At 42.4% G+C, this 12638-nt stretch overlaps 2 protein-coding genes across 8 annotated transcripts in view; one reads left to right on the forward strand and one right to left on the reverse strand.

The window, feature by feature from the left end:
• The window catches only part of KIAA0825 (KIAA0825 ortholog), a 427876-nt gene extending 416641 nt beyond the window's left edge, over nucleotides 1–11235 (reverse strand). The window contains exon 1 of the mRNA XM_060201180.1: nucleotides 11112–11235. The gene's annotated coding sequence lies outside the window, so the exon portion shown is untranslated. The remainder of the gene's footprint in view (nucleotides 1–11111) is intronic.
• Nucleotides 11236–11251: 16 nt separating this feature from the next.
• The window catches only part of SLF1 (SMC5-SMC6 complex localization factor 1), an 80724-nt gene continuing 79337 nt past the window's right edge, over nucleotides 11252–12638 (forward strand). For 4 of the 7 annotated variants that reach the window (XM_060201169.1, XM_060201178.1, XM_060201179.1 and 1 more), the window contains exon 1: nucleotides 11252–11384. The gene's annotated coding sequence lies outside the window, so the exon portion shown is untranslated. The remainder of the gene's footprint in view (nucleotides 11385–12638) is intronic. The other 3 variants (XM_060201170.1, XM_060201174.1, XM_060201173.1) reach the window with 2 other exon arrangements.

A 12638-nucleotide genomic window follows, 5' to 3' on the forward strand; every position in this document is an offset into this window, starting at 1 on the left:
AACTACAACAACAATAAAAACCAGGGCAACAAAAAGGAAAATAAATAAAAAATATATTTTAAAAATTAAAAAAAAAGAAAGTAAGCTGGTATAAAGAAAATTCCAGGGGCCGCGCAGTGTCACACCTGGTTGAGCGCACATGTTACAATGCACAAGGACCCACGGTGGAGCCTCCAATCCCCATCTGCAGGAGGGAAGCTTCACAAATGGTGCAACAGTGCCTCTCTCCCTCTTGATTTCTGACTGTCTCTATCCAATAAATAACTAAAGATAGGAAAGAAAGAAAGAAAGAAAGAAAGAGAGAGAGAAAGGAAGGAAGGAAGGAAGGAAGAGAAAGAAAGAAAGAAAGAGAGAGAGGGAGGCAAGGAGGGAGGGAAAGAAAATTTCAAATGTTTCACTTGATATTTGCTGAGCATCCCCACACTTCTTGACCTTTCTCTAGGATCTGGTAGACAAGTGGTTAAATACTCCTTGTATCCATTATCTCTAGCCTACTTCTAGTTGACATTTCAGAAACAAGTAAAACCCTTTATGAACAACATGGTCACACTGATAACTGAATTCATACAATAGGGGAAATGGGAATTAAACTGAGGAAGATGGTCCAGTTCCATCTAAGCACTATGGAGGAGATACCAAGACTAGGAAACCATTTCAGAGATACAACAAATCACTTGCACTCCATAGCTGAAATCACGATTTCTTGGGAAATCCAGAAATGACTGAACTTGCTTTCCTGGTCACAGCATCAGTCTACTCTAGGGTGAACTGCCCTTCTTGATAGCTTTCAGTCTATCAGTTTGACCAACTGAAAAGATATATAAGACTCACTGTCAATATTGTTAACATTGATTACCTAAGGGAAGGCAAATGTGCTTGATGGTAGGAGAGAGGAAAGGACAACCAAAGGAGGCGGTATATGAAGTAATAACCATTATAGTAACAATAACAAAACCTGCCTTTTTGAAAATGTTCATAATCCACTACAGTTAATATTTATAAAGAAAAACAGCAATATAGAAAGTGATTTTAAAAGTAAAAACAAGACCCAAGGAACACATATATTATACTACAACTGATAAAACTCTATGTACAAATTTTTGGTTTCATCCCTCTTCTTGAAAAGAGTCACTCAAAAATAATAAAGGCAGGTGCTGTGAGTGAGGGAAAAGTATGCAAACTTACAATGATAGGGGCCTGAAGGGGGAACACCTGGTTGAGCACACGCATTATCATTCACTAGGACCTGGGTTCAAGACCCCATTCCCGACCTGCAGGGGAAAAGCTTCATCAACAGTGAAGTACTGCTGCAGATCTCTCTTTCTCTCTCTCTCTCTCCCTCTATTTCCCCTTCCCTTCTGAATTTCTTTGTTCCATCAAATTAAAAGAACAAATATAAATAAATTTTCCACAATAAAGATAGGAAGCACCATTGCTACAAACATGTACAGCATAAGACAGATGAAGTATTCTCAGGAAAAAAAAATGAGAAAAGCCAAACTCTTCGAATATGTGCAGAATGTGTCACAATTACAGAAATAATAAAATAATCAGAGCAGAAAAACCAAAAACAAAAACTAGATTACTATTATGTAAAAGACTGCCATGCCTGAAGTGCCAAGGTCCCAGGTTCCGTGCCCAGCACCACTATAAACCAGAGCTGAGCAGTAACTTGTTAGAAAAGTTAGGGATGCCTAGGATCAGAAGCCTAGGAAGACTTGGAGCAGAAATAATAGATACCAACCTTCACAATTTACGTGAGAAGTAGAAACCAGAAGGACCACTTCCCAACTCACTGTCATAATACCAAAATATCATAAGTTATATATAGACCAAAATCTATTCTGAATACAGAGACAAAACATTCAACAGAGTAACGGGCAAACCGAATCCATCAAAATAGAAACATCAGTAACTGGGCAATTCAACTTATCTCATACAGGAAAAATAAAACAACGTAATAGGCCTTATTCTGTTGCCAGTCTACTATAAAGAAAACAAATCACAAGATGACCTAAGTAGATATATAAATCAATGTATCAAAATCCAACAAGCTTTCAAGATAAAAAAAACACTTAATAAACTAGAAATAGAAAAGAAAATCATGAACTTGATGAGGAATCTACAAATTAAAAAAAAAAAATCACAATTGATACCATACTTAATAGCTAAAGGCAAAAGCCCTGCCCTTAACAACAGCTACAAGACAAAAATGCTCATTTACCAGTCTTTACAACAATGTTTAAAAAAAGTTCTTGTCAGGGAAATCAGTTGATAAAGGGTAACACAATAAATGGAAGGTTTTCAGACTCAAACATAAAAACTATCGGTACTTACAAATGGCATGATTTCTATGCAGAAACCAAGCAATTATAAAATTAAAAAAAAACACCATGACACCAACCTGACTTCCCTGACCAATGAGTCCTGGAACCCCACCTCGCCAGAGCCCTACCCACTAGGGAAAAATTGAAACAGGCTGGGGATATGGATCGACCTGTCAATGCCCATGTCCAATGGAGAAGCAACTACAGAAGCCAGACCTCCCACCTTCTGCACCCCATAAACATCTTTGGTCCATATTCCCATAAGGATAAAGAATAGGAAAGCAGGAGTCGGGTGGCAGCGCAGCGGGTTAAGCCCACGTGGTGCCAAGCCAAGAACCTGCATAAAGATCCCTGTTCGAGCCCCCGCATCCCCTCCTGTAGGAGAGTCGCTTCACAGGCGGTGAAGCAGGTCTGCAGGTGTCTATCTTTCTCTCCCCCTCTCTGTCCTATCCAACGACAGCAACAACAATAATATTAACCACAGCAATGATACAACAACAAGGGCAATGAAAGGGGGGAAAACGGTCTACAGGAGCAGTGGATTCGTGGTGCAGGCACTGAGTCCTGGCAATAACCCTGGAGGCAAAGGCAAAAAAAAAAAAAAAAAAAGAATAGGAAAGCTTCCAATGGAAGGGATGGGATATGGAACTCTAGTGGTAGGAACTGTATAGGAGTGTACCTCTTATCCCACAATCTTATTGATCATAATAAATCACTAATTAAAAAAAAAAACCCAGCTACTAGAGGTAAGAAACACAACAGTTTGTAGATATAAAACTAAAAAAGGGGGGTTAGGGGTGGTACACCAGGTTGAGCACACGATTTACCATGTGCAAGGACCCAGGTTTAAACCCAAGGTCCCCACCTGTGGGGTGTGGGTGGGTGAAGCTTCATGAGCAGTGAAGCACTGTGCAGGTGGTTCTCTTTCTCTCTTCCTCTTTCCCTTCCTCTCCCCTCTCAATTTCTCTCGGAACTATCAAAATAATTTTTTAATTAAAAAAAAAAGAAAAAAAAATTACCACCAAGAGTAATAGATTCATCATGTTGGCACCAAGTCCAAGAGGTAATCCTGGTGGCAACAGAAAAACAAAATTTCTAAGGACACTAGCAATGAAGTGAAAAAAACCTAGAACTGGTGGGTATAGTTTCTCTCTTTCTTTCTTTTGCCTCCGAGTTATCAATGGGGCTTGGTGCCTGCACTACAAATCCATTGCTCCTGTGGCCATTTTTTTCGATTTTTTGGATAGGACAGAGAAAAACTGAGAGAAAAAGAGAGAGGGGGGAGGGAGGGAGAGAGAGAGAGAGAGAGAGAGAGAGAGAGCCTCCTGCAGACCTGCTTCACCACTTGTTTAGCGAGCCCCCCTGCAGATGAAAAGCCCAGGGCTCGAACCTGGAACCTTACACTCTGTACTATGTGCACTTAGTGCACCACCGCGCCCCCCCCGCCCCCACAGTGGATATGTTTTCAAATCAATCATCTGACATGGGATACTATGCCAGAATCTATTAAGAACTATTACATCTAAAAATCAAAACAACAAATGATTAAATTTAAAAATGGTAAATGAGAGGCCGGGTGGTGGCGCAGCTGGTTGCCTGCACACATTACAGTGCTCAAGGACTTGGATTCAAGCCTCCAGTCCCCACCTGCAGGAGGAAAGCTTCTTTCTTTTTTCTTTTTTTCCATTTTTCCCCCATTTTGTTGCCCTTGTTATTGTAGCCTCTTGTGGTTATTATTATTATTGCTGTTGATGTTGTTCACTGTTGGATAGGATAGAGAGAAATGGAGAGAGGAGGGGAAGACAGAGAGGGGGAGAGAAAGATAGACACCTGCAGACCTGCCTCACCGCCTATGAAGCGACTCCCCTGCATGTGGGGAGCCAGGGGTTCAAACCAGGATCCTTATGCCAGTCTTTGCACTTTGCGCCATGTGAGCTTAACCCACTGCGCCACTGCCCGACCCCCTGGAAAACTTCTTAAGTGGTGAAGATGTGTTGCAGGTGTCTATCTCTCTACCTCTTTATCTCCTCTCTCGTCTCAATTCCCGGTGATCTCTATCCAATAAATAAATATAATAAAAAAATTTTAAATGACAAATGATTTGAGTAGGTATGCCTCCAAAAAAGATACAAATGGCTAGTTAATACATGAAACAAAACTCAGCATTAGGCTTTACATGCAAATTGAGATGACATGATATAACACTTACTAGAGTACGTCAAATCAAAAGGGAGACAATAATAAGTGGTGAAAAAGGTGTAGATGAATTCAAACTCTTCCATTTTGCAATTATTTTTTGATTTCTCCCACTAGACTGAAAACATATAATGGCAGGGATTAGGTCTCTTCTCAGACCATTGTGTACCTGACTCTAATGCCACAACCTAAATCAGGACAGTAGTCACTCAGTCAATCAATGATTCAATTGCTTTTAATCTTTAGATTATAATCTTAAAGAAGGGATAGTGCCATCTTTACTTCTGCATCTTAATTGCTGACACCATGAAAAGAATTTTTAAATTTTTATTTATAAAATAGAAATATTGACAAGACTATAGGATAACAGGGGTACATTACCAGACAATTCCCACCCCCAGAACTCTGTATCCAATCCCCTCCCTTGATGGCTTCCCTGTTCTTTATCCCTCTGGGAGTATGGACCCAGGATTATTGTGGGGTGCAGAAGGTGGAAGGTCTGGATTCTATAATTGCTTCTCTGGGCATTGGGAAGCTTGGTCTGTATTCCCAGCCTGTCTCTCTCTTTCCCTAGTGAGGCAGGGCTCTGGGGAGACAGGGCTCCAGGACACATGGTGGGGTTGTCTGCCCAGGGAAGTCAGCTTGGCATCATGATATCATCTGGAATCACAGTGAAAAACTTTTACTAAGTGAGAGAGTCTACCGTGTAGTACACATATTCTCAGAGAGACCCTCTGTTCTTTTAAGAGGTGAAAATTATTTTCAAAATACTGAGACATTACACGCTACTTCACTAAGTGAGCATTTGTAATAATAGTAAAAAACAAACAAACAAAAAAAACTAGATGTCCTAGGCCCAACTACATTTTCTAAACTGCATAAGTAGTATTAGCTTTGAAGTGTTGCTGTAACAAGTTGCCATACATTTATCATAATAAAACTGCACAAATTATCTTAAGACTACTCTGGGTTAGAAATCTGAAATGGAATTCACTACAGAAGAGTTCCAAATGGCTAACAAACACATGAAAAATTGCTCCAGGTCACTGATTGTCAGAGAAATGCAAATAAAGACAACATTGAGATACCACCTCACCCCTGTGAGAATGGCATATACATGAAAAAGGACAGCAGCAACAAATGCTGGAGAATCTGTGGGGACAAAAGAACCCTTCTGTGCTGCTGATGGGAATATAAATTGGTCCAACCTCTGTGTAGTCTGGAGAACCCTCACAAGGCTACACATGGACCTTCCATATGACCCAGTAATTCCTCTTAGGGACATATTCCAAGGACTCCATAACACCCAACCAAAAAGATATGTGTATACCTATGTTCATAGCAGTAAAATTCATAATAGCTAAAACCTGGAAGCATCCCGGGTGCCCAACAACAGATGAGTGGCTGAGAAAGCCGTGGTATATATACACAATGGAAAACTATGCAGCTATGAAGAACAATGAACCTACCTTCTCCGATTCATCTTGGATGCAGCTAGAAGGAATTATGTTAAGTGAGCAAAGACAGAAAGACAAAGACAAGTATGGGATGATGCCACTCATCAACAGAAGTTGAGAAAGAAGAACAGAAAGGGTAAGACTTAAAGCAGGATTTGACTGAGTTTGAAGTAGGGCCCCAAGTAAAAATCTCTGGGTTGAGGGTGAGGGTGAGGGTGAGGGTGATGGTGATGGTGAGGGTGGATGTTCAGCTTCACTGCGCGGGGGTGGGGGGGTGGAGACAGGATGGGATGGGACAGTCTTTTGGTGGTAGGAATGGTGTTTATGTACACTCCTATTAACTTGTAATCATATAAATCACTATTTAATTAATATGAGGGGAAAAATTGATCGAATGTCTCAAACTTTTTAATGCACCAACCATAGGCCGAGTGTTTGAAATGTTGACTTTCTTAAAAGCTTAGACCAGGGAGAACAGAAGCAACCAGTGCCATTACTCTATATGACACAGCTATATACAAATAAGGTCAAAGGACATAAATTATGGTGACGTTGTGTATGATACAGCAAATCCTAACTAAGGGATTTTCAAAGTTAACTCAATTGCCAAATAATTTGATTGCAGCAATAACTGTCTACTGCCTTCCTAAACCCCAAGACAGCAGGAAACTCCCACTTTCTCCTTAGAGCCTGTATTTCCCTCAGTCCTGGAACTTCTAGGGTGGGGCTCACTTTCCTGCATGCTTCTCTCAATTCATACCAAATGATATCACATCTGCTGATCCCAACCTAATCAGTACAAAGACTACCACTTCAGCAAGCTTCACTTTAGACTGTGTCCAGACATCAGGCATAGAATCTCAACACTTCAGCCTCATTACTCAGGTGAGACCTTTCCTTTCATAGGATTCTCTAATTCCATTTCAGGTGGTTCACTTCCTAACCAAGTCCCAAAACCTAGATATGGACCAGGTCCCATGACACAGAGCATATGTTCACATGTATCCATAAATTAGGGCATACAAAAGTGCACAATAGTCTACAGTGAGTCAGTATATGCAGCAAGTAAAAAGGCATAAAAAGTCACCATAAAGTTCATAATGAAGTAGTGTCTATTTAGACTTAGATACCCTCCTCATGTACTTCCTATTATACTTCCCTCACTCATTCCAAAGCTAACCTTATCAAAGCAAGGAATACAAAAGCTGAATAAGGGCAAGAGAGTGGCATACTTTTTTTTTTTCCTCCAGGGATATTGCTGGGCTCGGTCCCTGCACCATGAATCCACCGCTCCTGGAGGCCATTTTCCCCCCTTTTGTTGCCCTTGTTGTTTGTAGCCTCGCTGTGGCCACCATTATTATTGCCATTGTTCGTTGTTGGATAGGACAGAGAGAAATGGAGAGGAGGGGAAGACAGAGAGGGGGAGAGAAAGACAGACACCCGCAGACGTGCTTCACCGCCTGCGAAACGACTCCCCTGCAGGTGGGGAGCCAGGGGCTCGAACTGGGATCCTTATGCTGGTCCTTGCCCAGCCCCTGTATGTTAATTTTATATCTGAGCTCACTTCTTTTATTGAATTTTGTTTTCTCTCTTTGATTAGCTTTTGTGAGTACTCTTGTATGGTTTTCACTTGGTCTTCTGAATTCTCTTTTGTCTCTGAGCTTCTTTATTCAAACTATTTTTAAAGACCTTTATTTATTTGTATGCAAAAGAGAAAGAGACCACTTTTCCATTAATCTCTGGCATATATGGTAAGGGTGACTTCATGCATGCAAGTTCTGTGCTCTATAGCTGATCTGTCTCCCTAGCCTTTCGATGATCAACTTTGGTCTCTTTACCTAATATGGAAATGAAAAAAATTCTTGCATATTTTGAGGATGGGTTCTTGAGAGTTGTTATGTCATATTTCATAGTTGTCTCTAAAGATTAACTTATAATATTTTTTGTTTGCCCCTTCTTTCCTTTCTTTCTTTCTTTTTTTTTTCCCCCCACTGTCTCTCTGATCAGGCAGATTATTTTTCCTTTACAGAACAGAGCTCATTTGCACAGCAGGCTTTTATTCTGAAGTGGCTTTCTTCTCTGCTGGCTTCTTGGCTGCTGTAGCATTCTTTCCCACCAGTCTTCTTTAGTTGTCTTTATACCAACAGACTCCTTTTCTTCCTTTCTTCTTGCCTAGGACACCTTTCTCATCAGATTTGGGTTCTAGGGCTGCCACCATCTTATTCATCCAAATTTTGTGATTCTTGGCCTGATAAAGAATGTTGTTTATGTTCATAGTCTTTGCATAAAGGTTCAGTTTCAACATGTTTCTCAGATTTTCCGAACTCTTCAATAAATCTTCATGTCTGGTGCTCAAACATTCCTGCATCTCCCCCCCCCCCCAATATGAATCCAGGGCCTTGAAATCCTTGCAATCCTTTCAGTACTGTAGAGCTGCCTCCCTGACCCAATATTTATTCTACAATTTTTAAAGAGTTCAAGAAAGAGGGACAAACAGAGGAAGAGAGACAGAGTGAGTGAGAGAGAGGGAGACCAAAGCTCCACTCCATCATAAATGGAGCTTCCTTGGTGCTGCCTATGGTGCTCCTTTGTGGTGCCAGGAATCCAACTCAGATCCTCACACATGGTAAAATGAAGTTACACACTGAGCTTTTTCCCTGCACTGCCCCACTGCCCTTTTTTAATGGACCAGTAATTTAGATAGTTGAACTATTACTTTTTATTTTCCCAGAATCTACACCTGACTTTATTTGACTTCATTTTTTTTTTTTAATCTTTTGGTCTCCTTTGGTTTAGTAAATAATGAGACCTGTATTTGTCAGTTTTTTGTCAGTAGGGTGGATGATGACCTTGCAGGAGTATAGTCATGTCATAAATGTATTGGCAGGTGGTAGCCCACTTCCTGTTTGTGGTACTGTGACTATCCTTCCCTTTTGGGGTTTGAATTGGAGACTGTAGATACTAGGAACCATAAGGAGACTGTGGAGATGCCATAAGAAAGGGATGCAAACTTGATGATTTAACATAAGGGACTCATTTCAGATTTCTTTTCTTCTTCTTCTTTTTTTTAAAATTCTATTTATAAAAAGGAAGCACCCACAAAAACCTTAGGATAAGAGGAGTACAACTCTACATAGTTCCCACCACCCAGGTAATGTGTTTGCTCTACTGATTACAGCACTGACCAGTCCCACTCTCACGGTATTTATTAAATCCCTGAATATGATATCTTTAATCTTTAACATATTAACATAAGAAATTAATTCCTTAGGAGTCCGGGTGGTAGTGGACCCAGTTAAGCACACATAGTACTAAGAGCAAGGGCCTGTGTTAAGGACTGGAGTTCAAACCTGTAAGGGGAGCACTTCACAATAGTGAAGCAGGTTGGCAGGTGTCTATCTCTATCTCCCCCACATCTCTCAATTTCTCTCTGTCCTGTCAAATAAAATGGAAAAAGTGGTCACCAGGAGCAGTGATTTGTAGTGTCGGCACTGAGTCCCAGCAATAATCCAGGAGGCAAAAAAAAAGAAAAGAAAATGCAATATAGAACAAAGTGGGGTTGGGGGGTGGGGATAGCCAAAGTTTGGAATCAGCTAGACTTTTAGGTTGAGTGTATCATTTATGAGAACATCCTTGAGTTTCAGTCACAATGTCTTTGTCTCAGCATAGAATGTTTACAAAATAACGGCAGTAATGATTTCTTATAAGTGTAAACATAATATTGGCTGTAAAGAGCCTGGCAAACAGTAGTTGTTTGTGGTGAGTAGCAGCAATTGACCGTGTTAATGTGAAGGAAGATATTACAAATCAAGAGCAACCATTTTTTGAAGATTATAGTCTGTCCTAAAGCTAGTTGCTACGTAAAACCATATAACCACCCTGAAGTGATTTACAATCCTTTCAAAAACAAAGAAAAAAAGAATCATGATTCAATGAAATCAGCAAAACTGAAAGCAGATGAGATTTAAATGTGTTGAGTTATTAAACTGACAGAGATCAGAAAATCCATGTGCTATCTAAACATGGTTGCACTAGTTTCAAGCAAAAAAGACTGAAAATCAGCCTGATACCTCAGAAGCCTGGAACTGCAACATAATGCTTTTATTTCGCCCTAGAGTTACCACTGGGGTCTCTTTGAAATTGGCTGTTTTACAATTAAACTAAAATAAATACGTTAACTTTTGCAGGGGACTGGGGTGGGGTGAGGTGCTGAACAAAAAACTACTTACCACCCAAACAACCTGGATCACTTAAGAGACAGAAGTCCTCATCGTCTACATCCTAGCTTTCTAATCGTTGAATGAATGAGCATCTTTCCTTACAATACCAGACAGAACCAACTTTTCTTTAAAAACTCCTCTGGCTACTTTAGACTTGCATCACATAGAGGGGAGGAGGATCCCTTCAGAATCCTTTCTATCCAGGAAACCTACAGAAGAGTGAAAGCACTCCTGTCTAAAAGTACACTCAACTAAAGTTAAAAGTGTGCATTGAAAGGACACATATAAATAATAAGCTTGTGCTCGTATTGCATTAGCTAATCGAGGAGTCACAAAAGCACACACTAAATTCCAACTTCACCGGGAACCATAATAAGTTATCTCTTAATCAGAAATGACCCTCCCCTCATGTCACTTCAACTAAAAAAAAAAAAAGTTTGCAAATGATGCTCATTTCTGATCCCCTGCTCTCCAAGGTAAATGAAGACACTATTTAGGAAAAGGATGCTAAAGCAGCGACGGAGAAGGCTGCTTTACCATTTGCAGGGTGACCAAATCTTGCAAATCTTGGGAGGTTAAGGGCCACTCCTGCTGAATCCTTGAGAGCAAGATTTAGTATTACACCACATCGCGGTAAACCGTCTCGTTAAGTGTCACGTAGGGGTAGACGGGGAGATCCAAGTCGGAGGTAAAAATACTGCCACCCTAGAGAAGGCGCGATCGGGACTCCAGGGCCTTTTCAGACATTGCAGAGGGTCTGTGCAGAGCCTCGGTGCTCCACGGGGACTCCTTGTCCGACCTTCTCCCGTTCACTTCTTGATCTAGCCAAGATGCAGCCGTGAGCTCCCGCCAACCGGAAATCGCAGGCTCGGGAAGCCATCCAGGAAAAAAAAAAAAAAAAAATCACTTACCAGTCTCACACCTCTGGCGCTGGAGGCCCGCGGCCACCAGCTCAGACCACCCTGACGACGGCTGCAGAGCGTCACTGACAACCACCCGGAAGTGGCACAATACCTTCCGGGGCGGCCCAGCGCGCGGCGGGAAATTATTTCCCAGAGCCTGGATGAGTGGCGGAGCAGCAAGTGCCGCGGCCGCCGCTGCCACCGCCGCAGTCGCGCCTCCCCTATCTATGACCGGCGCCTCCTTGAAGTGGAAGCAGCAGCCCCGACACTCCCGACGGGAAGGTAAAGGGCTTCAGCTCGGAAGACACAGTATACCCTGCCTGACTCAGTGGGGAATGTTTTCTCCCTCGCCACTCCCCCGCCCCTACCGTCCCCACCCCCGCCAAGTTTCCGCCGTCTTGAGGCTGGGAAGTGACAGGGCTGAGCTCAGTGGCCGTGACTGCCTCTCGCGCCCCCGCAGCTTGTCGTTTCTTGCACCCCCCTCCCCCTTTCCCCGACTCTGCGCTCCGAGCGGGCTGCGGTGGACCCCGGCCGGCGACCCCGCCCCGCTCTGCCCCCGCGCGGGGACGCCCCTAGCGGCTCTGCAGCTCCGGGCTGAGCGCTGCCCCCGCCTCCTGGTTCGCCCAGCTCGGTCCCTGCAGGCCAGGCGCTCGGTCACCCGCCTCTCTAGTTCCCAAAGAACCAACTGGGGAGCCTCCCGCTGATTCTCAGTTTCTGGGCTGCTTGCCACGATTTAGAGTCAGTGCAGGTGGCTGGGATCTTCGCCACCACCACCATCCACACCCCCCACCCCCCTCCGGGACCCACCTTCCTATGTCATTTTGTTTTGTTTTGTTTTGAACGTAGCCCAAATGATACTCAGATTTGAGGTCTGGCGATTTCACACACTTCCTAAAAGGTGGAGGGTCTGCCTGCCTTTCCAAAGATTAGACTTTCTCAACTGCCTGGAGAGAGGGAACTAGATTTACAGAGGTTTCTTACGGAGATGTCATCCACCTCCAAGGTCTCCTGAGACAAGATTGACCACCAACCCCCCTCAAAAAAAGAGTCGGGACCACCACCCCCCTTTCGCCTCCACATTTGGATTTGAACCAGAAGTTAGACATAACTCAGTTTAGGAAGTACCAGTTTATTTTTTTATTATTATTAATGAGTGACTGTCCTATAATAATAAAAGAATAGAAAATAATTTTCCTTTGAGATACAAGAAGTGAAATATTAAACAACGTAGGTGTATTGTGACAGACGTTGCACCGCATGAAGTTCTTGGTTTGTGTTAAGACATTATGCCTCAGTTCATATAAGTAACACTGTGCAGAATGTTACTATGTTAGGAACATTTGACTAATCTGTATTGCAGGTACTAAGTACATAAATTGAATGGTGAGGGCAGAATTTTGGTACAGGAGTTAACTTGATTATAAAAATCCCCCAATTGGGGTGTGTCTAAATTAACTCCAAGAAATATATACATATACATGTATATATATGCTCCAGGGCTTGGTGCCTGCACTACGAATCACTGCTCCTGGAGGC

The sequence above is a fragment of the Erinaceus europaeus genome, chromosome 11, assembly GCF_950295315.1.
Source record: "Erinaceus europaeus chromosome 11, mEriEur2.1, whole genome shotgun sequence".
Lineage (NCBI taxonomy): Eukaryota > Metazoa > Chordata > Mammalia > Eulipotyphla > Erinaceidae > Erinaceus > Erinaceus europaeus.